General features: G+C 51.1%; 30 non-coding genes across 30 annotated transcripts; 15 read left to right on the forward strand and 15 right to left on the reverse strand.

Annotated features, from left to right (window-relative positions):
• Positions 1-445: 445 nt before the first annotated feature.
• Trnag-ccc (transfer RNA glycine (anticodon CCC)) lies at positions 446-517 on the reverse strand. Its single transcript has one exon. It is a non-coding gene; the product is annotated as a tRNA-Gly (tRNA).
• Positions 518-1161: 644 nt separating this feature from the next.
• On the forward strand, positions 1162-1233 carry Trnae-uuc (transfer RNA glutamic acid (anticodon UUC)). The gene has a single exon. It is a non-coding gene; the product is annotated as a tRNA-Glu (tRNA).
• A 1026-nt stretch (positions 1234-2259) lies between these two features.
• Positions 2260-2331, reverse strand: Trnag-ccc (transfer RNA glycine (anticodon CCC)). The gene has a single exon. It is a non-coding gene; the product is annotated as a tRNA-Gly (tRNA).
• Positions 2332-2975: 644 nt separating this feature from the next.
• On the forward strand, positions 2976-3047 carry Trnae-uuc (transfer RNA glutamic acid (anticodon UUC)). The gene has a single exon. It is a non-coding gene; the product is annotated as a tRNA-Glu (tRNA).
• A 1017-nt stretch (positions 3048-4064) lies between these two features.
• On the reverse strand, positions 4065-4136 carry Trnag-ccc (transfer RNA glycine (anticodon CCC)). The gene has a single exon. It is a non-coding gene; the product is annotated as a tRNA-Gly (tRNA).
• A 644-nt stretch (positions 4137-4780) lies between these two features.
• Positions 4781-4852, forward strand: Trnae-uuc (transfer RNA glutamic acid (anticodon UUC)). Its single transcript has one exon. It is a non-coding gene; the product is annotated as a tRNA-Glu (tRNA).
• Positions 4853-5878: 1026 nt separating this feature from the next.
• Trnag-ccc (transfer RNA glycine (anticodon CCC)) lies at positions 5879-5950 on the reverse strand. The gene has a single exon. It is a non-coding gene; the product is annotated as a tRNA-Gly (tRNA).
• Positions 5951-6594: 644 nt separating this feature from the next.
• Positions 6595-6666, forward strand: Trnae-uuc (transfer RNA glutamic acid (anticodon UUC)). Its single transcript has one exon. It is a non-coding gene; the product is annotated as a tRNA-Glu (tRNA).
• Positions 6667-7692: 1026 nt separating this feature from the next.
• Positions 7693-7764, reverse strand: Trnag-ccc (transfer RNA glycine (anticodon CCC)). The gene has a single exon. It is a non-coding gene; the product is annotated as a tRNA-Gly (tRNA).
• A 644-nt stretch (positions 7765-8408) lies between these two features.
• On the forward strand, positions 8409-8480 carry Trnae-uuc (transfer RNA glutamic acid (anticodon UUC)). Its single transcript has one exon. It is a non-coding gene; the product is annotated as a tRNA-Glu (tRNA).
• Positions 8481-9506: 1026 nt separating this feature from the next.
• Positions 9507-9578, reverse strand: Trnag-ccc (transfer RNA glycine (anticodon CCC)). The gene has a single exon. It is a non-coding gene; the product is annotated as a tRNA-Gly (tRNA).
• Positions 9579-10222: 644 nt separating this feature from the next.
• Positions 10223-10294, forward strand: Trnae-uuc (transfer RNA glutamic acid (anticodon UUC)). The gene has a single exon. It is a non-coding gene; the product is annotated as a tRNA-Glu (tRNA).
• Positions 10295-11320: 1026 nt separating this feature from the next.
• Positions 11321-11392, reverse strand: Trnag-ccc (transfer RNA glycine (anticodon CCC)). The gene has a single exon. It is a non-coding gene; the product is annotated as a tRNA-Gly (tRNA).
• A 644-nt stretch (positions 11393-12036) lies between these two features.
• On the forward strand, positions 12037-12108 carry Trnae-uuc (transfer RNA glutamic acid (anticodon UUC)). The gene has a single exon. It is a non-coding gene; the product is annotated as a tRNA-Glu (tRNA).
• Positions 12109-13134: 1026 nt separating this feature from the next.
• Trnag-ccc (transfer RNA glycine (anticodon CCC)) lies at positions 13135-13206 on the reverse strand. Its single transcript has one exon. It is a non-coding gene; the product is annotated as a tRNA-Gly (tRNA).
• A 644-nt stretch (positions 13207-13850) lies between these two features.
• On the forward strand, positions 13851-13922 carry Trnae-uuc (transfer RNA glutamic acid (anticodon UUC)). Its single transcript has one exon. It is a non-coding gene; the product is annotated as a tRNA-Glu (tRNA).
• Positions 13923-14949: 1027 nt separating this feature from the next.
• On the reverse strand, positions 14950-15021 carry Trnag-ccc (transfer RNA glycine (anticodon CCC)). Its single transcript has one exon. It is a non-coding gene; the product is annotated as a tRNA-Gly (tRNA).
• Positions 15022-15665: 644 nt separating this feature from the next.
• Positions 15666-15737, forward strand: Trnae-uuc (transfer RNA glutamic acid (anticodon UUC)). The gene has a single exon. It is a non-coding gene; the product is annotated as a tRNA-Glu (tRNA).
• A 1026-nt stretch (positions 15738-16763) lies between these two features.
• Positions 16764-16835, reverse strand: Trnag-ccc (transfer RNA glycine (anticodon CCC)). The gene has a single exon. It is a non-coding gene; the product is annotated as a tRNA-Gly (tRNA).
• A 644-nt stretch (positions 16836-17479) lies between these two features.
• Trnae-uuc (transfer RNA glutamic acid (anticodon UUC)) lies at positions 17480-17551 on the forward strand. Its single transcript has one exon. It is a non-coding gene; the product is annotated as a tRNA-Glu (tRNA).
• Positions 17552-18577: 1026 nt separating this feature from the next.
• On the reverse strand, positions 18578-18649 carry Trnag-ccc (transfer RNA glycine (anticodon CCC)). Its single transcript has one exon. It is a non-coding gene; the product is annotated as a tRNA-Gly (tRNA).
• Positions 18650-19293: 644 nt separating this feature from the next.
• Positions 19294-19365, forward strand: Trnae-uuc (transfer RNA glutamic acid (anticodon UUC)). Its single transcript has one exon. It is a non-coding gene; the product is annotated as a tRNA-Glu (tRNA).
• A 1026-nt stretch (positions 19366-20391) lies between these two features.
• On the reverse strand, positions 20392-20463 carry Trnag-ccc (transfer RNA glycine (anticodon CCC)). The gene has a single exon. It is a non-coding gene; the product is annotated as a tRNA-Gly (tRNA).
• Positions 20464-21107: 644 nt separating this feature from the next.
• Trnae-uuc (transfer RNA glutamic acid (anticodon UUC)) lies at positions 21108-21179 on the forward strand. Its single transcript has one exon. It is a non-coding gene; the product is annotated as a tRNA-Glu (tRNA).
• Positions 21180-22206: 1027 nt separating this feature from the next.
• Trnag-ccc (transfer RNA glycine (anticodon CCC)) lies at positions 22207-22278 on the reverse strand. The gene has a single exon. It is a non-coding gene; the product is annotated as a tRNA-Gly (tRNA).
• Positions 22279-22922: 644 nt separating this feature from the next.
• On the forward strand, positions 22923-22994 carry Trnae-uuc (transfer RNA glutamic acid (anticodon UUC)). Its single transcript has one exon. It is a non-coding gene; the product is annotated as a tRNA-Glu (tRNA).
• Positions 22995-24020: 1026 nt separating this feature from the next.
• Positions 24021-24092, reverse strand: Trnag-ccc (transfer RNA glycine (anticodon CCC)). The gene has a single exon. It is a non-coding gene; the product is annotated as a tRNA-Gly (tRNA).
• A 644-nt stretch (positions 24093-24736) lies between these two features.
• Positions 24737-24808, forward strand: Trnae-uuc (transfer RNA glutamic acid (anticodon UUC)). Its single transcript has one exon. It is a non-coding gene; the product is annotated as a tRNA-Glu (tRNA).
• A 1027-nt stretch (positions 24809-25835) lies between these two features.
• On the reverse strand, positions 25836-25907 carry Trnag-ccc (transfer RNA glycine (anticodon CCC)). The gene has a single exon. It is a non-coding gene; the product is annotated as a tRNA-Gly (tRNA).
• Positions 25908-26551: 644 nt separating this feature from the next.
• Trnae-uuc (transfer RNA glutamic acid (anticodon UUC)) lies at positions 26552-26623 on the forward strand. The gene has a single exon. It is a non-coding gene; the product is annotated as a tRNA-Glu (tRNA).
• Positions 26624-27578: the final 955 nt, after the last annotated feature.

Here is a 27578-nt window from a genome sequence, read left to right on the forward strand (position 1 = left end):
ATTTAAAGAGGTTGTTTGCAAAAAGAGCGAAAGTTAAGTGCCAGAACGACTTTGGCAATAACACAACCGTACGAATCCACAGATAATTTCTCAAATATCGTAGATAACACCATAGCGAAGCAGTGAGATTTCCGAAATTTGTAAATGAAAATTTTGCTTTTCGTATTGAAAAGGAAAGGTACTCTTGATTACCTTATTTCTCGCAGCCGATTGTCGTACTTCGCCTGTCATATCGGCCCCACTGCCGAGCGGCAGCGAGCGGCAGTCGAGCAAAGTCGGGCCAAGTCGACACACGATGAAGTGAAATCAACTGAAGGACCCGCCCACGTAGCTGGAACGAGGCGAGAGACGAGCAGATATTACTTGGTGCGCGACACTTGGCAATTTCGAGGATCGCATGGTGTTGAACACACACTATTGCGCTACGCAAAAATGACAATGCTCCTGCGGGGGCCGGGAATCGAACCCGGATCAACTGCTTGGGAAGCAACCATGCTGACCGTTACACCACCACCGCACTGCGCTGCAGGCTTCCTGTGTCGTGATCCGTTGCCGCCCCTGCTGCCACCAGAGGCCGAAGCGAATCTGCTGCAGGCGCCCTGCCCGCCAGCACATCCGAACGCTTTGCCACGCTGCTTCCAGGGCGAGGCACCGTAACTAGACGCAGGATTGACTTCCGCTGAGAAGTCCACCGTTTCGTGTTCGGCATGGTGGGAAAAGAATTCTGAAATTAGAACTACTTAGTGAGGCTGGCGGTGGCGAGTATTCCTGTGTGCCTCCCTGGCGCAGTGGGCAGCGCGTGGCCTCTTCTTAAGGGCGTACGTTCGATCCTCACCTCAGCCATCTCATTTTCTCTCCACGACGGTGAAACGCACAGCATAGCTTTTGCGAGGTAAGGCCGTATTTGCCGTTTATTACCACCTAGGCTTCTTTGCGTCAACGTGAGAGTGTTTGTTTCCAGTTATTACTAATTACAGTTTTACTAGTTGCACTCGAGACTGAAAGCGATGTTTGTGTAGTATGACTTGGGCGCTTTGGGAGTGAGTAAGCGGGATCGTGGCGGCGGACAGAGTTCAGCGTTGGCGCCAGATTCGGCCGTGAAGTTGCGTGGAGGAGAAGTATTTCTCGACGCATACACACGTAGTGGATACTTGAGGTATGTCCGGTATGGTCTAGTGGCTAGGATACCTGGCTTTCACCCAGGAGGCCCGGCTTCGATTCCCGGTACCGGAATGTGAATTTTCTGGGCTGGGATGAGAAAACCTGTCACGGCCGTTTTTCGTCTTCGTGGTGTTGCTGCTCTGGGTTCCAAGTATAAGTTGAGAGAAAGTCAAGAAAAAGAGATACATGCTCACGTGAATGGCGGGGCCGCTTTGAAGGAAGAGGAGATGGTTTTGCGGTTTTGGACTGCTGATGCGACAGTGTTGCGTGGCCCGTTAGCTCAGTGGGCTATAGCGTCGTGCTAGTAACACGGTCATGGGTTCGATCCCTCCACAGGCCATTCCATTTTCTTCGCTAACAGGAAATGCAGTCTTCTGCGAGACTCTGCCAGGCAGATTCCAAAATTACCTGCACATCGAGCTACAAGTCTGAACGTTTCACTCAGTTGTCGTCAACGGCCGGCTCCCTTTCGATTAATGAAGTTAAGCAGAGGTGGGCGTGGTTAGTGATTTGATGGGTGATAGGCGGGAACTCTGCGTGCTATTGGACCTTTCCACTTTCACCCCCACCCTCCCCCTTTTGTGTTACAGTGTTGTTGTGCTATGGTGCCTCCCTCAGCAATTTAAATTACGTTAACGAACATATGATCCAAAATTTAAAGAGGTTGTTTGCAAAAAGAGCGAAAGTTAAGTGCCAGAACGACTTTGGCAATAACACAACCGTACGAATCCACAGATAATTTCTCAAATATCGTAGATAACACCATAGCGAAGCAGTGAGATTTCCGAAATTTGTAAATGAAAATTTTGCTTTTCGTATTGAAAAGGAAAGGTACTCTTGATTACCTTATTTCTCGCAGCCGATTGTCGTACTTCGCCTGTCATATCGGCCCCACTGCCGAGCGGCAGCGAGCGGCAGTCGAGCAAAGTCGGGCCAAGTCGACACACGATGAAGTGAAATCAACTGAAGGACCCGCCCACGTAGCTGGAACGAGGCGAGAGACGAGCAGATATTACTTGGTGCGCGACACTTGGCAATTTCGAGGATCGCATGGTGTTGAACACACACTATTGCGCTACGCAAAAATGACAATGCTCCTGCGGGGGCCGGGAATCGAACCCGGATCAACTGCTTGGGAAGCAACCATGCTGACCGTTACACCACCACCGCACTGCGCTGCAGGCTTCCTGTGTCGTGATCCGTTGCCGCCCCTGCTGCCACCAGAGGCCGAAGCGAATCTGCTGCAGGCGCCCTGCCCGCCAGCACATCCGAACGCTTTGCCACGCTGCTTCCAGGGCGAGGCACCGTAACTAGACGCAGGATTGACTTCCGCTGAGAAGTCCACCGTTTCGTGTTCGGCATGGTGGGAAAAGAATTCTGAAATTAGAACTACTTAGTGAGGCTGGCGGTGGCGAGTATTCCTGTGTGCCTCCCTGGCGCAGTGGGCAGCGCGTGGCCTCTTCTTAAGGGCGTACGTTCGATCCTCACCTCAGCCATCTCATTTTCTCTCCACGACGGTGAAACGCACAGCATAGCTTTTGCGAGGTAAGGCCGTATTTGCCGTTTATTACCACCTAGGCTTCTTTGCGTCAACGTGAGAGTGTTTGTTTCCAGTTATTACTAATTACAGTTTTACTAGTTGCACTCGAGACTGAAAGCGATGTTTGTGTAGTATGACTTGGGCGCTTTGGGAGTGAGTAAGCGGGATCGTGGCGGCGGACAGAGTTCAGCGTTGGCGCCAGATTCGGCCGTGAAGTTGCGTGGAGGAGAAGTATTTCTCGACGCATACACACGTAGTGGATACTTGAGGTATGTCCGGTATGGTCTAGTGGCTAGGATACCTGGCTTTCACCCAGGAGGCCCGGCTTCGATTCCCGGTACCGGAATGTGAATTTTCTGGGCTGGGATGAGAAAACCTGTCACGGCCGTTTTTCGTCTTCGTGGTGTTGCTGCTCTGGGTTCCAAGTATAAGTTGAGAGAAAGTCAAGAAAAAGAGATACATGCTCACGTGAATGGCGGGGCCGCTTTGAAGGAAGAGGAGATGGTTTTGCGGTTTTGGACTGCTGATGCGACAGTGTTGCGTGGCCCGTTAGCTCAGTGGGCTATAGCGTCGTGCTAGTAACACGGTCATGGGTTCGATCCCTCCACAGGCCATTCCATTTTCTTCGCTAACAGGAAATGCAGTCTTCTGCGAGACTCTGCCAGGCAGATTCCAAAATTACCTGCACATCGAGCTACAAGTCTGAACGTTTCACTCAGTTGTCGTCAACGGCCGGCTCCCTTTCGATTAATGAAGTTAAGCAGAGGTGGGCGTGGTTAGTGATTTGATGGGTGATAGGCGGGAACTCTGCGTGCTATTGGACCTTTCCACTTTCACCCCCACCCTCCCCCTTTTGTGTTACAGTGTTGTTGTGCTATGGTGCCTCCCTCAGCAATTTAAATTACGTTAACGAACATATGATCCAAAATTTAAAGAGGTTGTTTGCAAAAAGAGCGAAAGTTAAGTGCCAGAACGACTTTGGCAATAACACAACCGTACGAATCCACAGATAATTTCTCAAATATCGTAGATAACACCATAGCGAAGCAGTGAGATTTCCGAAATTTGTAAATGAAAATTTTGCTTTTCGTATTGAAAAGGAAAGGTACTCTTGATTACCTTATTTCTCGCAGCCGATTGTCGTACTTCGCCTGTCATATCGGCCCCACTGCCGAGCGGCAGTCGAGCGGCAGTCGGGCCAAGTCGACACACGATGAAGTGAAATCAACTGAAGGACCCGCCCACGTAGCTGGAACGAGGCGAGAGACGAGCAGATATTACTTGGTGCGCGACACTTGGCAATTTCGAGGATCGCATGGTGTTGAACACACACTATTGCGCTACGCAAAAATGACAATGCTCCTGCGGGGGCCGGGAATCGAACCCGGATCAACTGCTTGGGAAGCAACCATGCTGACCGTTACACCACCACCGCACTGCGCTGCAGGCTTCCTGTGTCGTGATCCGTTGCCGCCCCTGCTGCCACCAGAGGCCGAAGCGAATCTGCTGCAGGCGCCCTGCCCGCCAGCACATCCGAACGCTTTGCCACGCTGCTTCCAGGGCGAGGCACCGTAACTAGACGCAGGATTGACTTCCGCTGAGAAGTCCACCGTTTCGTGTTCGGCATGGTGGGAAAAGAATTCTGAAATTAGAACTACTTAGTGAGGCTGGCGGTGGCGAGTATTCCTGTGTGCCTCCCTGGCGCAGTGGGCAGCGCGTGGCCTCTTCTTAAGGGCGTACGTTCGATCCTCACCTCAGCCATCTCATTTTCTCTCCACGACGGTGAAACGCACAGCATAGCTTTTGCGAGGTAAGGCCGTATTTGCCGTTTATTACCACCTAGGCTTCTTTGCGTCAACGTGAGAGTGTTTGTTTCCAGTTATTACTAATTACAGTTTTACTAGTTGCACTCGAGACTGAAAGCGATGTTTGTGTAGTATGACTTGGGCGCTTTGGGAGTGAGTAAGCGGGATCGTGGCGGCGGACAGAGTTCAGCGTTGGCGCCAGATTCGGCCGTGAAGTTGCGTGGAGGAGAAGTATTTCTCGACGCATACACACGTAGTGGATACTTGAGGTATGTCCGGTATGGTCTAGTGGCTAGGATACCTGGCTTTCACCCAGGAGGCCCGGCTTCGATTCCCGGTACCGGAATGTGAATTTTCTGGGCTGGGATGAGAAAACCTGTCACGGCCGTTTTTCGTCTTCGTGGTGTTGCTGCTCTGGGTTCCAAGTATAAGTTGAGAGAAAGTCAAGAAAAAGAGATACATGCTCACGTGAATGGCGGGGCCGCTTTGAAGGAAGAGGAGATGGTTTTGCGGTTTTGGACTGCTGATGCGACAGTGTTGCGTGGCCCGTTAGCTCAGTGGGCTATAGCGTCGTGCTAGTAACACGGTCATGGGTTCGATCCCTCCACAGGCCATTCCATTTTCTTCGCTAACAGGAAATGCAGTCTTCTGCGAGACTCTGCCAGGCAGATTCCAAAATTACCTGCACATCGAGCTACAAGTCTGAACGTTTCACTCAGTTGTCGTCAACGGCCGGCTCCCTTTCGATTAATGAAGTTAAGCAGAGGTGGGCGTGGTTAGTGATTTGATGGGTGATAGGCGGGAACTCTGCGTGCTATTGGACCTTTCCACTTTCACCCCCACCCTCCCCCTTTTGTGTTACAGTGTTGTTGTGCTATGGTGCCTCCCTCAGCAATTTTAATTACGTTAACGAACATATGATCCAAAATTTAAAGAGGTTGTTTGCAAAAAGAGCGAAAGTTAAGTGCCAGAACGACTTTGGCAATAACACAACCGTACGAATCCACAGATAATTTCTCAAATATCGTAGATAACACCATAGCGAAGCAGTGAGATTTCCGAAATTTGTAAATGAAAATTTTGCTTTTCGTATTGAAAAGGAAAGGTACTCTTGATTACCTTATTTCTCGCAGCCGATTGTCGTACTTCGCCTGTCATATCGGCCCCACTGCCGAGCGGCAGCGAGCGGCAGTCGAGCAAAGTCGGGCCAAGTCGACACACGATGAAGTGAAATCAACTGAAGGACCCGCCCACGTAGCTGGAACGAGGCGAGAGACGAGCAGATATTACTTGGTGCACGACACTTGGCAATTTCGAGGATCGCATGGTGTTGAACACACACTATTGCGCTACGCAAAAATGACAATGCTCCTGCGGTGGCCGGGAATCGGACCCGGATCAACTGCTTGGGAAGCAACCATGCTGACCGTTACACCACCACCGCACTGCGCTGCAGGCTTCCTGTGTCGTGATCCGTTGCCGCCCCTGCTGCCACCAGAGGCCGAAGCGAATCTGCTGCAGGCGCCCTGCCCGCCAGCACATCCGAACGCTTTGCCACGCTGCTTCCAGGGCGAGGCACCGTAACTAGACGCAGGATTGACTTCCGCTGAGAAGTCCACCGTTTCGTGTTCGGCATGGTGGGAAAAGAATTCTGAAATTAGAACTACTTAGTGAGGCTGGCGGTGGCGAGTATTCCTGTGTGCCTCCCTGGCGCAGTGGGCAGCGCGTGGCCTCTTCTTAAGGGCGTACGTTCGATCCTCACCTCAGCCATCTCATTTTCTCTCCACGACGGTGAAACGCACAGCATAGCTTTTGCGAGGTAAGGCCGTATTTGCCGTTTATTACCACCTAGGCTTCTTTGCGTCAACGTGAGAGTGTTTGTTTCCAGTTATTACTAATTACAGTTTTACTAGTTGCACTCGAGACTGAAAGCGATGTTTGTGTAGTATGACTTGGGCGCTTTGGGAGTGAGTAAGCGGGATCGTGGCGGCGGACAGAGTTCAGCGTTGGCGCCAGATTCGGCCGTGAAGTTGCGTGGAGGAGAAGTATTTCTCGACGCATACACACGTAGTGGATACTTGAGGTATGTCCGGTATGGTCTAGTGGCTAGGATACCTGGCTTTCACCCAGGAGGCCCGGCTTCGATTCCCGGTACCGGAATGTGAATTTTCTGGGCTGGGATGAGAAAACCTGTCACGGCCGTTTTTCGTCTTCGTGGTGTTGCTGCTCTGGGTTCCAAGTATAAGTTGAGAGAAAGTCAAGAAAAAGAGATACATGCTCACGTGAATGGCGGGGCCGCTTTGAAGGAAGAGGAGATGGTTTTGCGGTTTTGGACTGCTGATGCGACAGTGTTGCGTGGCCCGTTAGCTCAGTGGGCTATAGCGTCGTGCTAGTAACACGGTCATGGGTTCGATCCCTCCACAGGCCATTCCATTTTCTTCGCTAACAGGAAATGCAGTCTTCTGCGAGACTCTGCCAGGCAGATTCCAAAATTACCTGCACATCGAGCTACAAGTCTGAACGTTTCACTCAGTTGTCGTCAACGGCCGGCTCCCTTTCGATTAATGAAGTTAAGCAGAGGTGGGCGTGGTTAGTGATTTGATGGGTGATAGGCGGGAACTCTGCGTGCTATTGGACCTTTCCACTTTCACCCCCACCCTCCCCCTTTTGTGTTACAGTGTTGTTGTGCTATGGTGCCTCCCTCAGCAATTTAAATTACGTTAACGAACATATGATCCAAAATTTAAAGAGGTTGTTTGCAAAAAGAGCGAAAGTTAAGTGCCAGAACGACTTTGGCAATAACACAACCGTACGAATCCACAGATAATTTCTCAAATATCGTAGATAACACCATAGCGAAGCAGTGAGATTTCCGAAATTTGTAAATGAAAATTTTGCTTTTCGTATTGAAAAGGAAAGGTACTCTTGATTACCTTATTTCTCGCAGCCGATTGTCGTACTTCGCCTGTCATATCGGCCCCACTGCCGAGCGGCAGCGAGCGGCAGTCGAGCAAAGTCGGGCCAAGTCGACACACGATGAAGTGAAATCAACTGAAGGACCCGCCCACGTAGCTGGAACGAGGCGAGAGACGAGCAGATATTACTTGGTGCGCGACACTTGGCAATTTCGAGGATCGCATGGTGTTGAACACACACTATTGCGCTACGCAAAAATGACAATGCTCCTGCGGGGGCCGGGAATCGAACCCGGATCAACTGCTTGGGAAGCAACCATGCTGACCGTTACACCACCACCGCACTGCGCTGCAGGCTTCCTGTGTCGTGATCCGTTGCCGCCCCTGCTGCCACCAGAGGCCGAAGCGAATCTGCTGCAGGCGCCCTGCCCGCCAGCACATCCGAACGCTTTGCCACGCTGCTTCCAGGGCGAGGCACCGTAACTAGACGCAGGATTGACTTCCGCTGAGAAGTCCACCGTTTCGTGTTCGGCATGGTGGGAAAAGAATTCTGAAATTAGAACTACTTAGTGAGGCTGGCGGTGGCGAGTATTCCTGTGTGCCTCCCTGGCGCAGTGGGCAGCGCGTGGCCTCTTCTTAAGGGCGTACGTTCGATCCTCACCTCAGCCATCTCATTTTCTCTCCACGACGGTGAAACGCACAGCATAGCTTTTGCGAGGTAAGGCCGTATTTGCCGTTTATTACCACCTAGGCTTCTTTGCGTCAACGTGAGAGTGTTTGTTTCCAGTTATTACTAATTACAGTTTTACTAGTTGCACTCGAGACTGAAAGCGATGTTTGTGTAGTATGACTTGGGCGCTTTGGGAGTGAGTAAGCGGGATCGTGGCGGCGGACAGAGTTCAGCGTTGGCGCCAGATTCGGCCGTGAAGTTGCGTGGAGGAGAAGTATTTCTCGACGCATACACACGTAGTGGATACTTGAGGTATGTCCGGTATGGTCTAGTGGCTAGGATACCTGGCTTTCACCCAGGAGGCCCGGCTTCGATTCCCGGTACCGGAATGTGAATTTTCTGGGCTGGGATGAGAAAACCTGTCACGGCCGTTTTTCGTCTTCGTGGTGTTGCTGCTCTGGGTTCCAAGTATAAGTTGAGAGAAAGTCAAGAAAAAGAGATACATGCTCACGTGAATGGCGGGGCCGCTTTGAAGGAAGAGGAGATGGTTTTGCGGTTTTGGACTGCTGATGCGACAGTGTTGCGTGGCCCGTTAGCTCAGTGGGCTATAGCGTCGTGCTAGTAACACGGTCATGGGTTCGATCCCTCCACAGGCCATTCCATTTTCTTCGCTAACAGGAAATGCAGTCTTCTGCGAGACTCTGCCAGGCAGATTCCAAAATTACCTGCACATCGAGCTACAAGTCTGAACGTTTCACTCAGTTGTCGTCAACGGCCGGCTCCCTTTCGATTAATGAAGTTAAGCAGAGGTGGGCGTGGTTAGTGATTTGATGGGTGATAGGCGGGAACTCTGCGTGCTATTGGACCTTTCCACTTTCACCCCCACCCTCCCCCTTTTGTGTTACAGTGTTGTTGTGCTATGGTGCCTCCCTCAGCAATTTAAATTACGTTAACGAACATATGATCCAAAATTTAAAGAGGTTGTTTGCAAAAAGAGCGAAAGTTAAGTGCCAGAACGACTTTGGCAATAACATAACCGTACGAATCCACAGATAATTTCTCAAATATCGTAGATAACACCATAGCGAAGCAGTGAGATTTCCGAAATTTGTAAATGAAAATTTTGCTTTTCGTATTGAAAAGGAAAGGTACTCTTGATTACCTTATTTCTCGCAGCCGATTGTCGTACTTCGCCTGTCATATCGGCCCCACTGCCGAGCGGCAGCGAGCGGCAGTCGAGCAAAGTCGGGCCAAGTCGACACACGATGAAGTGAAATCAACTGAAGGACCCGCCCACGTAGCTGGAACGAGGCGAGAGACGAGCAGATATTACTTGGTGCGCGACACTTGGCAATTTCGAGGATCGCATGGTGTTGAACACACACTATTGCGCTACGCAAAAATGACAATGCTCCTGCGGTGGCCGGGAATCGAACCCGGATCAACTGCTTGGGAAGCAACCATGCTGACCGTTACACCACCACCGCACTGCGCTGCAGGCTTCCTGTGTCGTGATCCGTTGCCGCCCCTGCTGCCACCAGAGGCCGAAGCGAATCTGCTGCAGGCGCCCTGCCCGCCAGCACATCCGAACGCTTTGCCACGCTGCTTCCAGGGCGAGGCACCGTAACTAGACGCAGGATTGACTTCCGCTGAGAAGTCCACCGTTTCGTGTTCGGCATGGTGGGAAAAGAATTCTGAAATTAGAACTACTTAGTGAGGCTGGCGGTGGCGAGTATTCCTGTGTGCCTCCCTGGCGCAGTGGGCAGCGCGTGGCCTCTTCTTAAGGGCGTACGTTCGATCCTCACCTCAGCCATCTCATTTTCTCTCCACGACGGTGAAACGCACAGCATAGCTTTTGCGAGGTAAGGCCGTATTTGCCGTTTATTACCACCTAGGCTTCTTTGCGTCAACGTGAGAGTGTTTGTTTCCAGTTATTACTAATTACAGTTTTACTAGTTGCACTCGAGACTGAAAGCGATGTTTGTGTAGTATGACTTGGGCGCTTTGGGAGTGAGTAAGCGGGATCGTGGCGGCGGACAGAGTTCAGCGTTGGCGCCAGATTCGGCCGTGAAGTTGCGTGGAGGAGAAGTATTTCTCGACGCATACACACGTAGTGGATACTTGAGGTATGTCCGGTATGGTCTAGTGGCTAGGATACCTGGCTTTCACCCAGGAGGCCCGGCTTCGATTCCCGGTACCGGAATGTGAATTTTCTGGGCTGGGATGAGAAAACCTGTCACGGCCGTTTTTCGTCTTCGTGGTGTTGCTGCTCTGGGTTCCAAGTATAAGTTGAGAGAAAGTCAAGAAAAAGAGATACATGCTCACGTGAATGGCGGGGCCGCTTTGAAGGAAGAGGAGATGGTTTTGCGGTTTTGGACTGCTGATGCGACAGTGTTGCGTGGCCCGTTAGCTCAGTGGGCTATAGCGTCGTGCTAGTAACACGGTCATGGGTTCGATCCCTCCACAGGCCATTCCATTTTCTTCGCTAACAGGAAATGCAGTCTTCTGCGAGACTCTGCCAGGCAGATTCCAAAATTACCTGCACATCGAGCTACAAGTCTGAACGTTTCACTCAGTTGTCGTCAACGGCCGGCTCCCTTTCGATTAATGAAGTTAAGCAGAGGTGGGCGTGGTTAGTGATTTGATGGGTGATAGGCGGGAACTCTGCGTGCTATTGGACCTTTCCACTTTCACCCCCACCCTCCCCCTTTTGTGTTACAGTGTTGTTGTGCTATGGTGCCTCCCTCAGCAATTTAAATTACGTTAACGAACATATGATCCAAAATTTAAAGAGGTTGTTTGCAAAAAGAGCGAAAGTTAAGTGCCAGAACGACTTTGGCAATAACACAACCGTACGAATCCACAGATAATTTCTCAAATATCGTAGATAACACCATAGCGAAGCAGTGAGATTTCCGAAATTTGTAAATGAAAATTTTGCTTTTCGTATTGAAAAGGAAAGGTACTCTTGATTACCTTATTTCTCGCAGCCGATTGTCGTACTTCGCCTGTCATATCGGCCCCACTGCCGAGCGGCAGCGAGCGGCAGTCGAGCAAGGTCGGGCCAAGTCGACACACGATGAAGTGAAATCAACTGAAGGACCCGCCCACGTAGCTGGAACGAGGCGAGAGACGAGCAGATATTACTTGGTGCGCGACACTTGGCAATTTCGAGGATCGCATGGTGTTGAACACACACTATTGCGCTACGCAAAAATGACAATGCTCCTGCGGGGGCCGGGAATCGAACCCGGATCAACTGCTTGGGAAGCAACCATGCTGACCGTTACACCACCACCGCACTGCGCTGCAGGCTTCCTGTGTCGTGATCCGTTGCCGCCCCTGCTGCCACCAGAGGCCGAAGCGAATCTGCTGCAGGCGCCCTGCCCGCCAGCACATCCGAACGCTTTGCCACGCTGCTTCCAGGGCGAGGCACCGTAACTAGACGCAGGATTGACTTCCGCTGAGAAGTCCACCGTTTCGTGTTCGGCATGGTGGGAAAAGAATTCTGAAATTAGAACTACTTAGTGAGGCTGGCGGTGGCGAGTATTCCTGTGTGCCTCCCTGGCGCAGTGGGCAGCGCGTGGCCTCTTCTTAAGGGCGTACGTTCGATCCTCACCTCAGCTATCTCATTTTCTCTCCACGACGGTGAAACGCACAGCATAGCTTTTGCGAGGTAAGGCCGTATTTGCCGTTTATTACCACCTAGGCTTCTTTGCGTCAACGTGAGAGTGTTTGTTTCCAGTTATTACTAATTACAGTTTTACTAGTTGCACTCGAGACTGAAAGCGATGTTTGTGTAGTATGACTTGGGCGCTTTGGGAGTGAGTAAGCGGGATCGTGGCGGCGGACAGAGTTCAGCGTTGGCGCCAGATTCGGCCGTGAAGTTGCGTGGAGGAGAAGTATTTCTCGACGCATACACACGTAGTGGATACTTGAGGTATGTCCGGTATGGTCTAGTGGCTAGGATACCTGGCTTTCACCCAGGAGGCCCGGCTTCGATTCCCGGTACCGGAATGTGAATTTTCTGGGCTGGGATGAGAAAACCTGTCACGGCCGTTTTTCGTCTTCGTGGTGTTGCTGCTCTGGGTTCCAAGTATAAGTTGAGAGAAAGTCAAGAAAAAGAGATACATGCTCACGTGAATGGCGGGGCCGCTTTGAAGGAAGAGGAGATGGTTTTGCGGTTTTGGACTGCTGATGCGACAGTGTTGCGTGGCCCGTTAGCTCAGTGGGCTATAGCGTCGTGCTAGTAACACGGTCATGGGTTCGATCCCTCCACAGGCCATTCCATTTTCTTCGCTAACAGGAAATGCAGTCTTCTGCGAGACTCTGCCAGGCAGATTCCAAAATTACCTGCACATCGAGCTACAAGTCTGAACGTTTCACTCAGTTGTCGTCAACGGCCGGCTCCCTTTCGATTAATGAAGTTAAGCAGAGGTGGGCGTGGTTAGTGATTTGATGGGTGATAGGCGGGAACTCTGCGTGCTATTGGACCTTTCCACTTTCACCCCCACCCTCCCCCTTTTGTGTTACAGTGTTGTTGTGCTATGGTGCCTCCCTCAGCAATTTAAATTACGTTAACGAACATATGATCCAAAATTTAAAGAGGTTGTTTGCAAAAAGAGCGAAAGTTAAGTGCCAGAACGACTTTGGCAATAACACAACCGTACGAATCCACAGATAATTTCTCAAATATCGTAGATAACACCATAGCGAAGCAGTGAGATTTCCGAAATTTGTAAATGAAAATTTTGCTTTTCGTATTGAAAAGGAAAGGTACTCTTGATTACCTTATTTCTCGCAGCCGATTGTCGTACTTCGCCTGTCATATCGGCCCCACTGCCGAGCGGCAGCGAGCGGCAGTCGAGCAAAGTCGGGCCAAGTCGACACACGATGAAGTGAAATCAACTGAAGGACCCGCCCACGTAGCTGGAACGAGGCGAGAGACGAGCAGATATTACTTGGTGCGCGACACTTGGCAATTTCGAGGATCGCATGGTGTTGAACACACACTATTGCGCTACGCAAAAATGACAATGCTCCTGCGGGGGCCGGGAATCGAACCCGGATCAACTGCTTGGGAAGCAACCATGCTGACCGTTACACCACCACCGCACTGCGCTGCAGGCTTCCTGTGTCGTGATCCGTTGCCGCCCCTGCTGCCACCAGAGGCCGAAGCGAATCTGCTGCAGGCGCCCTGCCCGCCAGCACATCCGAACGCTTTGCCACGCTGCTTCCAGGGCGAGGCATCGTAACTAGACGCAGGATTGACTTCCGCTGAGAAGTCCACCGTTTCGTGTTCGGCATGGTGGGAAAAGAATTCTGAAATTAGAACTACTTAGTGAGGCTGGCGGTGGCGAGTATTCCTGTGTGCCTCCCTGGCGCAGTGGGCAGCGCGTGGCCTCTTCTTAAGGGCGTACGTTCGATCCTCACCTCAGCCATCTCATTTTCTCTCCACGACGGTGAAACGCACAGCATAGCTTTTGCGAGGTAAGGCCGTATTTGCCGTTTATTACCACCTAGGCTTCTTTGCGTCAACGTGAGAGTGTTTGTTTCCAGTTATTACTAATTACAGTTTTACTAGTTGCACTCGAGACTGAAAGCGATGTTTGTGTAGTATGACTTGGACGCTTTGGGAGTGAGTAAGCGGGATCGTGGCGGCGGACAGAGTTCAGCGTTGGCGCCAGATTCGGCCGTGAAGTTGCGTGGAGGAGAAGTATTTCTCGACGCATACACACGTAGTGGATACTTGAGGTATGTCCGGTATGGTCTAGTGGCTAGGATACCTGGCTTTCACCCAGGAGGCCCGGCTTCGATTCCCGGTACCGGAATGTGAATTTTCTGGGCTGGGATGAGAAAACCTGTCACGGCCGTTTTTCGTCTTCGTGGTGTTGCTGCTCTGGGTTCCAAGTATAAGTTGAGAGAAAGTCAAGAAAAAGAGATACATGCTCACGTGAATGGCGGGGCCGCTTTGAAGGAAGAGGAGATGGTTTTGCGGTTTTGGACTGCTGATGCGACAGTGTTGCGTGGCCCGTTAGCTCAGTGGGCTATAGCGTCGTGCTAGTAACACGGTCATGGGTTCGATCCCTCCACAGGCCATTCCATTTTCTTCGCTAACAGGAAATGCAGTCTTCTGCGAGACTCTGCCAGGCAGATTCCAAAATTACCTGCACATCGAGCTACAAGTCTGAACGTTTCACTCAGTTGTCGTCAACGGCCGGCTCCCTTTCGATTAATGAAGTTAAGCAGAGGTGGGCGTGGTTAGTGATTTGATGGGTGATAGGCGGGAACTCTGCGTGCTATTGGACCTTTCCACTTTCACCCCCACCCTCCCCCTTTTGTGTTACAGTGTTGTTGTGCTATGGTGCCTCCCTCAGCAATTTAAATTACGTTAACGAACATATGATCCAAAATTTAAAGAGGTTGTTTGCAAAAAGAGCGAAAGTTAAGTGCCAGAACGACTTTGGCAATAACACAACCGTACGAATCCACAGATAATTTCTCAAATATCGTAGATAACACCATAGCGAAGCAGTGAGATTTCCGAAATTTGTAAATGAAAATTTAGCTTTTCGTATTGAAAAGGAAAGGTACTCTTGATTACCTTATTTCTCGCAGCCGATTGTCGTACTTCGCCTGTCATATCGGCCCCACTGCCGAGCGGCAGCGAGCGGCAGTCGAGCGGCAGTCGGGCCAAGTCGACACACGATGAAGTGAAATCAACTGAAGGACCCGCCCACGTAGCTGGAACGAGGCGAGAGACGAGCAGATATTACTTGGTGCGCGACACTTGGCAATTTCGAGGATCGCATGGTGTTGAACACACACTATTGCGCTACGCAAAAATGACAATGCTCCTGCGGTGGCCGGGAATCGGACCCGGATCAACTGCTTGGGAAGCAACCATGCTGACCGTTACACCACCACCGCACTGCGCTGCAGGCTTCCTGTGTCGTGATCCGTTGCCGCCCCTGCTGCCACCAGAGGCCGAAGCGAATCTGCTGCAGGCGCCCTGCCCGCCAGCACATCCGAACGCTTTGCCACGCTGCTTCCAGGGCGAGGCACCGTAACTAGACGCAGGATTGACTTCCGCTGAGAAGTCCACCGTTTCGTGTTCGGCATGGTGGGAAAAGAATTCTGAAATTAGAACTACTTAGTGAGGCTGGCGGTGGCGAGTATTCCTGTGTGCCTCCCTGGCGCAGTGGGCAGCGCGTGGCCTCTTCTTAAGGGCGTACGTTCGATCCTCACCTCAGCCATCTCATTTTCTCTCCACGACGGTGAAACGCACAGCATAGCTTTTGCGAGGTAAGGCCGTATTTGCCGTTTATTACCACCTAGGCTTCTTTGCGTCAACGTGAGAGTGTTTGTTTCCAGTTATTACTAATTACAGTTTTACTAGTTGCACTCGAGACTGAAAGCGATGTTTGTGTAGTATGACTTGGGCGCTTTGGGAGTGAGTAAGCGGGATCGTGGCGGCGGACAGAGTTCAGCGTTGGCGCCAGATTCGGCCGTGAAGTTGCGTGGAGGAGAAGTATTTCTCGACGCATACACACGTAGTGGATACTTGAGGTATGTCCGGTATGGTCTAGTGGCTAGGATACCTGGCTTTCACCCAGGAGGCCCGGCTTCGATTCCCGGTACCGGAATGTGAATTTTCTGGGCTGGGATGAGAAAACCTGTCACGGCCGTTTTTCGTCTTCGTGGTGTTGCTGCTCTGGGTTCCAAGTATAAGTTGAGAGAAAGTCAAGAAAAAGAGATACATGCTCACGTGAATGGCGGGGCCGCTTTGAAGGAAGAGGAGATGGTTTTGCGGTTTTGGACTGCTGATGCGACAGTGTTGCGTGGCCCGTTAGCTCAGTGGGCTATAGCGTCGTGCTAGTAACACGGTCATGGGTTCGATCCCTCCACAGGCCATTCCATTTTCTTCGCTAACAGGAAATGCAGTCTTCTGCGAGACTCTGCCAGGCAGATTCCAAAATTACCTGCACATCGAGCTACAAGTCTGAACGTTTCACTCAGTTGTCGTCAACGGCCGGCTCCCTTTCGATTAATGAAGTTAAGCAGAGGTGGGCGTGGTTAGTGATTTGATGGGTGATAGGCGGGAACTCTGCGTGCTATTGGACCTTTCCACTTTCACCCCCACCCTCCCCCTTTTGTGTTACAGTGTTGTTGTGCTATGGTGCCTCCCTCAGCAATTTAAATTACGTTAACGAACATATGATCCAAAATTTAAAGAGGTTGTTTGCAAAAAGAGCGAAAGTTAAGTGCCAGAACGACTTTGGCAATAACACAACCGTACGAATCCACAGATAATTTCTCAAATATCGTAGATAACACCATAGCGAAGCAGTGAGATTTCCGAAATTTGTAAATGAAAATTTTGCTTTTCGTATTGAAAAGGAAAGGTACTCTTGATTACCTTATTTCTCGCAGCCGATTGTCGTACTTCGCCTGTCATATCGGCCCCACTGCCGAGCGGCAGCGAGCGGCAGTCGAGCAAAGTCGGGCCAAGTCGACACACGATGAAGTGAAATCAACTGAAGGACCCGCCCACGTAGCTGGAACGAGGCGAGAGACGAGCAGATATTACTTGGTGCGCGACACTTGGCAATTTCGAGGATCGCATGGTGTTGAACACACACTATTGCGCTACGCAAAAATGACAATGCTCCTGCGGTGGCCGGGAATCGAACCCGGATCAACTGCTTGGGAAGCAACCATGCTGACCGTTACACCACCACCGCACTGCGCTGCAGGCTTCCTGTGTCGTGATCCGTTGCCGCCCCTGCTGCCACCAGAGGCCGAAGCGAATCTGCTGCAGGCGCCCTGCCCGCCAGCACATCCGAACGCTTTGCCACGCTGCTTCCAGGGCGAGGCACCGTAACTAGACGCAGGATTGACTTCCGCTGAGAAGTCCACCGTTTCGTGTTCGGCATGGTGGGAAAAGAATTCTGAAATTAGAACTACTTAGTGAGGCTGGCGGTGGCGAGTATTCCTGTGTGCCTCCCTGGCGCAGTGGGCAGCGCGTGGCCTCTTCTTAAGGGCGTACGTTCGATCCTCACCTCAGCCATCTCATTTTCTCTCCACGACGGTGAAACGCACAGCATAGCTTTTGCGAGGTAAGGCCGTATTTGCCGTTTATTACCACCTAGGCTTCTTTGCGTCAACGTGAGAGTGTTTGTTTCCAGTTATTACTAATTACAGTTTTACTAGTTGCACTCGAGACTGAAAGCGATGTTTGTGTAGTATGACTTGGGCGCTTTGGGAGTGAGTAAGCGGGATCGTGGCGGCGGACAGAGTTCAGCGTTGGCGCCAGATTCGGCCGTGAAGTTGCGTGGAGGAGAAGTATTTCTCGACGCATACACACGTAGTGGATACTTGAGGTATGTCCGGTATGGTCTAGTGGCTAGGATACCTGGCTTTCACCCAGGAGGCCCGGCTTCGATTCCCGGTACCGGAATGTGAATTTTCTGGGCTGGGATGAGAAAACCTGTCACGGCCGTTTTTCGTCTTCGTGGTGTTGCTGCTCTGGGTTCCAAGTATAAGTTGAGAGAAAGTCAAGAAAAAGAGATACATGCTCACGTGAATGGCGGGGCCGCTTTGAAGGAAGAGGAGATGGTTTTGCGGTTTTGGACTGCTGATGCGACAGTGTTGCGTGGCCCGTTAGCTCAGTGGGCTATAGCGTCGTGCTAGTAACACGGTCATGGGTTCGATCCCTCCACAGGCCATTCCATTTTCTTCGCTAACAGGAAATGCAGTCTTCTGCGAGACTCTGCCAGGCAGATTCCAAAATTACCTGCACATCGAGCTACAAGTCTGAACGTTTCACTCAGTTGTCGTCAACGGCCGGCTCCCTTTCGATTAATGAAGTTAAGCAGAGGTGGGCGTGGTTAGTGATTTGATGGGTGATAGGCGGGAACTCTGCGTGCTATTGGACCTTTCCACTTTCACCCCCACCCTCCCCCTTTTGTGTTACAGTGTTGTTGTGCTATGGTGCCTCCCTCAGCAATTTAAATTACGTTAACGAACATATGATCCAAAATTTAAAGAGGTTGTTTGCAAAAAGAGCGAAAGTTAAGTGCCAGAACGACTTTGGCAATAACACAACCGTACGAATCCACAGATAATTTCTCAAATATCGTAGATAACACCATAGCGAAGCAGTGAGATTTCCGAAATTTGTAAATGAAAATTTTGCTTTTCGTATTGAAAAGGAAAGGTACTCTTGATTACCTTATTTCTCGCAGCCGATTGTCGTACTTCGCCTGTCATATCGGCCCCACTGCCGAGCGGCAGCGAGCGGCAGTCGAGCAAAGTCGGGCCAAGTCGACACACGATGAAGTGAAATCAACTGAAGGACCCGCCCACGTAGCTGGAACGAGGCGAGAGACGAGCAGATATTACTTGGTGCGCGACATTTGGCAATTTCGAGGATCGCATGGTGTTGAACACACACTATTGCGCTACGCAAAAATGACAATGCTCCTGCGGGGGCCGGGAATCGAACCCGGATCAACTGCTTGGGAAGCAACCATGCTGACCGTTACACCACCACCGCACTGCGCTGCAGGCTTCCTGTGTCGTGATCCGTTGCCGCCCCTGCTGCCACCAGAGGCCGAAGCGAATCTGCTGCAGGCGCCCTGCCCGCCAGCACATCCGAACGCTTTGCCACGCTGCTTCCAGGGCGAGGCACCGTAACTAGACGCAGGATTGACTTCCGCTGAGAAGTCCACCGTTTCGTGTTCGGCATGGTGGGAAAAGAATTCTGAAATTAGAACTACTTAGTGAGGCTGGCGGTGGCGAGTATTCCTGTGTGCCTCCCTGGCGCAGTGGGCAGCGCGTGGCCTCTTCTTAAGGGCGTACGTTCGATCCTCACCTCAGCCATCTCATTTTCTCTCCACGACGGTGAAACGCACAGCATAGCTTTTGCGAGGTAAGGCCGTATTTGCCGTTTATTACCACCTAGGCTTCTTTGCGTCAACGTGAGAGTGTTTGTTTCCAGTTATTACTAATTACAGTTTTACTAGTTGCACTCGAGACTGAAAGCGATGTTTGTGTAGTATGACTTGGACGCTTTGGGAGTGAGTAAGCGGGATCGTGGCGGCGGACAGAGTTCAGCGTTGGCGCCAGATTCGGCCGTGAAGTTGCGTGGAGGAGAAGTATTTCTCGACGCATACACACGTAGTGGATACTTGAGGTATGTCCGGTATGGTCTAGTGGCTAGGATACCTGGCTTTCACCCAGGAGGCCCGGCTTCGATTCCCGGTACCGGAATGTGAATTTTCTGGGCTGGGATGAGAAAACCTGTCACGGCCGTTTTTCGTCTTCGTGGTGTTGCTGCTCTGGGTTCCAAGTATAAGTTGAGAGAAAGTCAAGAAAAAGAGATACATGCTCACGTGAATGGCGGGGCCGCTTTGAAGGAAGAGGAGATGGTTTTGCGGTTTTGGACTGCTGATGCGACAGTGTTGCGTGGCCCGTTAGCTCAGTGGGCTATAGCGTCGTGCTAGTAACACGGTCATGGGTTCGATCCCTCCACAGGCCATTCCATTTTCTTCGCTAACAGGAAATGCAGTCTTCTGCGAGACTCTGCCAGGCAGATTCCAAAATTACCTGCACATCGAGCTACAAGTCTGAACGTTTCACTCAGTTGTCGTCAACGGCCGGCTCCCTTTCGATTAATGAAGTTAAGCAGAGGTGGGCGTGGTTAGTGATTTGATGGGTGATAGGCGGGAACTCTGCGTGCTATTGGACCTTTCCACTTTCACCCCCACCCTCCCCCTTTTGTGTTACAGTGTTGTTGTGCTATGGTGCCTCCCTCAGCAATTTAAATTACGTTAACGAACATATGATCCAAAATTTAAAGAGGTTGTTTGCAAAAAGAGCGAAAGTTAAGTGCCAGAACGACTTTGGCAATAACACAACCGTACGAATCCACAGATAATTTCTCAAATATCGTAGATAACACCATAGCGAAGCAGTGAGATTTCCGAAATTTGTAAATGAAAATTTTGCTTTTCGTATTGAAAAGGAAAGGTACTCTTGATTACCTTATTTCTCGCAGCCGATTGTCGTACTTCGCCTGTCATATCGGCCCCACTGCCGAGCGGCAGCGAGCGGCAGTCGAGCAAAGTCGGGCCAAGTCGACACACGATGAAGTGAAATCAACTGAAGGACCCGCCCACGTAGCTGGAACGAGGCGAGAGACGAGCAGATATTACTTGGTGCGCGACACTTGGCAATTTCGAGGATCGCATGGTGTTGAACACACACTATTGCGCTACGCAAAAATGACAATGCTCCTGCGGGGGCCGGGAATCGAACCCGGATCAACTGCTTGGGAAGCAACCATGCTGACCGTTACACCACCACCGCACTGCGCTGCAGGCTTCCTGTGTCGTGATCCGTTGCCGCCCCTGCTGCCACCAGAGGCCGAAGCGAATCTGCTGCAGGCGCCCTGCCCGCCAGCACATCCGAACGCTTTGCCACGCTGCTTCCAGGGCGAGGCACCGTAACTAGACGCAGGATTGACTTCCGCTGAGAAGTCCACCGTTTCGTGTTCGGCATGGTGGGAAAAGAATTCTGAAATTAGAACTACTTAGTGAGGCTGGCGGTGGCGAGTATTCCTGTGTGCCTCCCTGGCGCAGTGGGCAGCGCGTGGCCTCTTCTTAAGGGCGTACGTTCGATCCTCACCTCAGCCATCTCATTTTCTCTCCACGACGGTGAAACGCACAGCATAGCTTTTGCGAGGTAAGGCCGTATTTGCCGTTTATTACCACCTAGGCTTCTTTGCGTCAACGTGAGAGTGTTTGTTTCCAGTTATTACTAATTACAGTTTTACTAGTTGCACTCGAGACTGAAAGCGATGTTTGTGTAGTATGACTTGGGCGCTTTGGGAGTGAGTAAGCGGGATCGTGGCGGCGGACAGAGTTCAGCGTTGGCGCCAGATTCGGCCGTGAAGTTGCGTGGAGGAGAAGTATTTCTCGACGCATACACACGTAGTGGATACTTGAGGTATGTCCGGTATGGTCTAGTGGCTAGGATACCTGGCTTTCACCCAGGAGGCCCGGCTTCGATTCCCGGTACCGGAATGTGAATTTTCTGGGCTGGGATGAGAAAACCTGTCACGGCCGTTTTTCGTCTTCGTGGTGTTGCTGCTCTGGGTTCCAAGTATAAGTTGAGAGAAAGTCAAGAAAAAGAGATACATGCTCACGTGAATGGCGGGGCCGCTTTGAAGGAAGAGGAGATGGTTTTGCGGTTTTGGACTGCTGATGCGACAGTGTTGCGTGGCCCGTTAGCTCAGTGGGCTATAGCGTCGTGCTAGTAACACGGTCATGGGTTCGATCCCTCCACAGGCCATTCCATTTTCTTCGCTAACAGGAAATGCAGTCTTCTGCGAGACTCTGCCAGGCAGATTCCAAAATTACCTGCACATCGAGCTACAAGTCTGAACGTTTCACTCAGTTGTCGTCAACGGCCGGCTCCCTTTCGATTAATGAAGTTAAGCAGAGGTGGGCGTGGTTAGTGATTTGATGGGTGATAGGCGGGAACTCTGCGTGCTATTGGACCTTTCCACTTTCACCCCCACCCTCCCCCTTTTGTGTTACAGTGTTGTTGTGCTATGGTGCCTCCCTCAGCAATTTAAATTACGTTAACGAACATATGATCCAAAATTTAAAGAGGTTGTTTGCAAAAAGAGCGAAAGTTAAGTGCCAGAACGACTTTGGCAATAACACAACCGTACGAATCCACAGATAATTTCTCAAATATCGTAGATAACACCATAGCGAAGCAGTGAGATTTCCGAAATTTGTAAATGAAAATTTAGCTTTTCGTATTGAAAAGGAAAGGTACTCTTGATTACCTTATTTCTCGCAGCCGATTGTCGTACTTCGCCTGTCATATCGGCCCCACTGCCGAGCGGCAGCGAGCGGCAGTCGAGCGGCAGTCGGGCCAAGTCGACACACGATGAAGTGAAATCAACTGAAGGACCCGCCCACGTAGCTGGAACGAGGCGAGAGACGAGCAGATATTACTTGGTGCGCGACACTTGGCAATTTCGAGGATCGCATGGTGTTGAACACACACTATTGCGCTACGCAAAAATGACAATGCTCCTGCGGGGGCCGGGAATCGAACCCGGATCAACTGCTTGGGAAGCAACCATGCTGACCGTTACACCACCACCGCACTGCGCTGCAGGCTTCCTGTGTCGTGATCCGTTGCCGCCCCTGCTGCCACCAGAGGCCGAAGCGAATCTGCTGCAGGCGCCCTGCCCGCCAGCACATCCGAACGCTTTGCCACGCTGCTTCCAGGGCGAGGCACCGTAACTAGACGCAGGATTGACTTCCGCTGAGAAGTCCACCGTTTCGTGTTCGGCATGGTGGGAAAAGAATTCTGAAATTAGAACTACTTAGTGAGGCTGGCGGTGGCGAGTATTCCTGTGTGCCTCCCTGGCGCAGTGGGCAGCGCGTGGCCTCTTCTTAAGGGCGTACGTTCGATCCTCACCTCAGCCATCTCATTTTCTCTCCACGACGGTGAAACGCACAGCATAGCTTTTGCGAGGTAAGGCCGTATTTGCCGTTTATTACCACCTAGGCTTCTTTGCGTCAACGTGAGAGTGTTTGTTTCCAGTTATTACTAATTACAGTTTTACTAGTTGCACTCGAGACTGAAAGCGATGTTTGTGTAGTATGACTTGGGCGCTTTGGGAGTGAGTAAGCGGGATCGTGGCGGCGGACAGAGTTCAGCGTTGGCGCCAGATTCGGCCGTGAAGTTGCGTGGAGGAGAAGTATTTCTCGACGCATACACACGTAGTGGATACTTGAGGTATGTCCGGTATGGTCTAGTGGCTAGGATACCTGGCTTTCACCCAGGAGGCCCGGCTTCGATTCCCGGTACCGGAATGTGAATTTTCTGGGCTGGGATGAGAAAACCTGTCACGGCCGTTTTTCGTCTTCGTGGTGTTGCTGCTCTGGGTTCCAAGTATAAGTTGAGAGAAAGTCAAGAAAAAGAGATACATGCTCACGTGAATGGCGGGGCCGCTTTGAAGGAAGAGGAGACGGTTTTGCGGTTTTGGACTGCTGATGCGACAGTGTTGCGTGGCCCGTTAGCTCAGTGGGCTATAGCGTCGTGCTAGTAACACGGTCATGGGTTCGATCCCTCCACAGGCCATTCCATTTTCTTCGCTAACAGGAAATGCAGTCTTCTGCGAGACTCTGCCAGGCAGATTCCAAAATTACCTGCACATCGAGCTACAAGTCTGAACGTTTCACTCAGTTGTCGTCAACGGCCGGCTCCCTTTCGATTAATGAAGTTAAGCAGAGGTGGGCGTGGTTAGTGATTTGATGGGTGATAGGCGGGAACTCTGCGTGCTATTGGACCTTTCCACTTTCACCCCCACCCTCCCCCTTTTGTGTTACAGTGTTGTTGTGCTATGGTGCCTCCCTCAGCAATTTAAATTACGTTAACGAACATATGATCCAAAATTTAAAGAGGTTGTTTGCAAAAAGAGCGAAAGTTAAGTGCCAGAACGACTTTGGCAATAACACAACCGTACGAATCCACAGATAATTTCTCAAATATCGTAGATAACACCATAGCGAAGCAGTGAGATTTCCGAAATTTGTAAATGAAAATTTTGCTTTTCGTATTGAAAAGGAAAGGTACTCTTGATTACCTTATTTCTCGCAGCCGATTGTCGTACTTCGCCTGTCATATCGGCCCCACTGCCGAGCGGCAGCGAGCGGCAGTCGAGCAAAGTCGGGCCAAGTCGACACACGATGAAGTGAAATCAACTGAAGGACCCGCCCACGTAGCTGGAACGAGGCGAGAGACGAGCAGATATTACTTGGTGCGCGACACTTGGCAATTTCGAGGATCGCATGGTGTTGAACACACACTATTGCGCTACGCAAAAATGACAATGCTCCTGCGGTGGCCGGGAATCGAACCCGGATCAACTGCTTGGGAAGCAACCATGCTGACCGTTACACCACCACCGCACTGCGCTGCAGGCTTCCTGTGTCGTGATCCGTTGCCGCCCCTGCTGCCACCAGAGGCCGAAGCGAATCTGCTGCAGGCGCCCTGCCCGCCAGCACATCCGAACGCTTTGCCACGCTGCTTCCAGGGCGAGGCACCGTAACTAGACGCAGGATTGACTTCCGCTGAGAAGTCCACCGTTTCGTGTTCGGCATGGTGGGAAAAGAATTCTGAAATTAGAACTACTTAGTGAGGCTGGCGGTGGCGAGTATTCCTGTGTGCCTCCCTGGCGCAGTGGGCAGCGCGTGGCCTCTTCTTAAGGGCGTACGTTCGATCCTCACCTCAGCCATCTCATTTTCTCTCCACGACGGTGAAACGCACAGCATAGCTTTTGCGAGGTAAGGCCGTATTTGCCGTTTATTACCACCTAGGCTTCTTTGCGTCAACGTGAGAGTGTTTGTTTCCAGTTATTACTAATTACAGTTTTACTAGTTGCACTCGAGACTGAAAGCGATGTTTGTGTAGTATGACTTGGGCGCTTTGGGAGTGAGTAAGCGGGATCGTGGCGGCGGACAGAGTTCAGCGTTGGCGCCAGATTCGGCCGTGAAGTTGCGTGGAGGAGAAGTATTTCTCGACGCATACACACGTAGTGGATACTTGAGGTATGTCCGGTATGGTCTAGTGGCTAGGATACCTGGCTTTCACCCAGGAGGCCCGGCTTCGATTCCCGGTACCGGAATGTGAATTTTCTGGGCTGGGATGAGAAAACCTGTCACGGCCGTTTTTCGTCTTCGTGGTGTTGCTGCTCTGGGTTCCAAGTATAAGTTGAGAGAAAGTCAAGAAAAAGAGATACATGCTCACGTGAATGGCGGGGCCGCTTTGAAGGAAGAGGAGATGGTTTTGCGGTTTTGGACTGCTGATGCGACAGTGTTGCGTGGCCCGTTAGCTCAGTGGGCTATAGCGTCGTGCTAGTAACACGGTCATGGGTTCGATCCCTCCACAGGCCATTCCATTTTCTTCGCTAACAGGAAATGCAGTCTTCTGCGAGACTCTGCCAGGCAGATTCCAAAATTACCTGCACATCGAGCTACAAGTCTGAACGTTTCACTCAGTTGTCGTCAACGGCCGGCTCCCTTTCGATTAATGAAGTTAAGCAGAGGTGGGCGTGGTTAGTGATTTGATGGGTGATAGGCGGGAACTCTGCGTGCTATTGGACCTTTCCACTTTCACCCCCACCCTCCCCCTTTTGTGTTACAGTGTTGTTGTGCTATGGTGCCTCCCTCAGCAATTTAAATTACGTTAACGAACATATGATCCAAAATTTAAAGAGGTTGTTTGCAAAAAGAGCGAAAGTTAAGTGCCAGAACGACTTTGGCAATAACACAACCGTACGAATCCACAGATAATTTCTCAAATATCGTAGATAACACCATAGCGAAGCAGTGAGATTTCCGAAATTTGTAAATGAAAATTTAGCTTTTCGTATTGAAAAGGAAAGGTACTCTTGATTACCTTATTTCTCGCAGCCGATTGTCGTACTTCGCCTGTCATATCGGCCCCACTGCCGAGCGGCAGCGAGCGGCAGTCGAGCGGCAGTCGGGCCAAGTCGACACACGATGAAGTGAAATCAACTGAAGGACCCGCCCACGTAGCTGGAACGAGGCGAGAGACGAGCAGATATTACTTGGTGCGCGACACTTGGCAATTTCGAGGATCGCATGGTGTTGAACACACACTATTGCGCTACGCAAAAATGACAATGCTCCTGCGGGGGCCGGGAATCGAACCCGGATCAACTGCTTGGGAAGCAACCATGCTGACCGTTACACCACCACCGCACTGCGCTGCAGGCTTCCTGTGTCGTGATCCGTTGCCGCCCCTGCTGCCACCAGAGGCCGAAGCGAATCTGCTGCAGGCGCCCTGCCCGCCAGCACATCCGAACGCTTTGCCACGCTGCTTCCAGGGCGAGGCACCGTAACTAGACGCAGGATTGACTTCCGCTGAGAAGTCCACCGTTTCGTGTTCGGCATGGTGGGAAAAGAATTCTGAAATTAGAACTACTTAGTGAGGCTGGCGGTGGCGAGTATTCCTGTGTGCCTCCCTGGCGCAGTGGGCAGCGCGTGGCCTCTTCTTAAGGGCGTACGTTCGATCCTCACCTCAGCCATCTCATTTTCTCTCCACGACGGTGAAACGCACAGCATAGCTTTTGCGAGGTAAGGCCGTATTTGCCGTTTATTACCACCTAGGCTTCTTTGCGTCAACGTGAGAGTGTTTGTTTCCAGTTATTACTAATTACAGTTTTACTAGTTGCACTCGAGACTGAAAGCGATGTTTGTGTAGTATGACTTGGGCGCTTTGGGAGTGAGTAAGCGGGATCGTGGCGGCGGACAGAGTTCAGCGTTGGCGCCAGATTCGGCCGTGAAGTTGCGTGGAGGAGAAGTATTTCTCGACGCATACACACGTAGTGGATACTTGAGGTATGTCCGGTATGGTCTAGTGGCTAGGATACCTGGCTTTCACCCAGGAGGCCCGGCTTCGATTCCCGGTACCGGAATGTGAATTTTCTGGGCTGGGATGAGAAAACCTGTCACGGCCGTTTTTCGTCTTCGTGGTGTTGCTGCTCTGGGTTCCAAGTATAAGTTGAGAGAAAGTCAAGAAAAAGAGATACATGCTCACGTGAATGGCGGGGCCGCTTTGAAGGAAGAGGAGATGGTTTTGCGGTTTTGGACTGCTGATGCGACAGTGTTGCGTGGCCCGTTAGCTCAGTGGGCTATAGCGTCGTGCTAGTAACACGGTCATGGGTTCGATCCCTCCACAGGCCATTCCATTTTCTTCGCTAACAGGAAATGCAGTCTTCTGCGAGACTCTGCCAGGCAGATTCCAAAATTACCTGCACATCGAGCTACAAGTCTGAACGTTTCACTCAGTTGTCGTCAACGGCCGGCTCCCTTTCGATTAATGAAGTTAAGCAGAGGTGGGCGTGGTTAGTGATTTGATGGGTGATAGGCGGGAACTCTGCGTGCTATTGGACCTTTCCACTTTCACCCCCACCCTCCCCCTTTTGTGTTACAGTGTTGTTGTGCTATGGTGCCTCCCTCAGCAATTTAAATTACGTTAACGAACATATGATCCAAAATTTAAAGAGGTTGTTTGCAAAAAGAGCGAAAGTTAAGTGCCAGAACGACTTTGGCAATAACACAACCGTACGAATCCACAGATAATTTCTCAAATATCGTAGATAACACCATAGCGAAGCAGTGAGATTTCCGAAATTTGTAAATGAAAATTTTGCTTTTCGTATTGAAAAGGAAAGGTACTCTTGATTACCTTATTTCTCGCAGCCGATTGTCGTACTTCGCCTGTCATATCGGCCCCACTGCCGAGCGGCAGCGAGCGGCAGTCGAGCAAAGTCGGGCCAAGTCGACACACGATGAAGTGAAATCAACTGAAGGACCCGCCCACGTAGCTGGAACGAGGCGAGAGACGAGCAGATATTACTTGGTGCGCGA

This window comes from Schistocerca nitens, chromosome 9, assembly GCF_023898315.1.
Source record: "Schistocerca nitens isolate TAMUIC-IGC-003100 chromosome 9, iqSchNite1.1, whole genome shotgun sequence".
NCBI lineage: Eukaryota > Metazoa > Arthropoda > Insecta > Orthoptera > Acrididae > Schistocerca > Schistocerca nitens.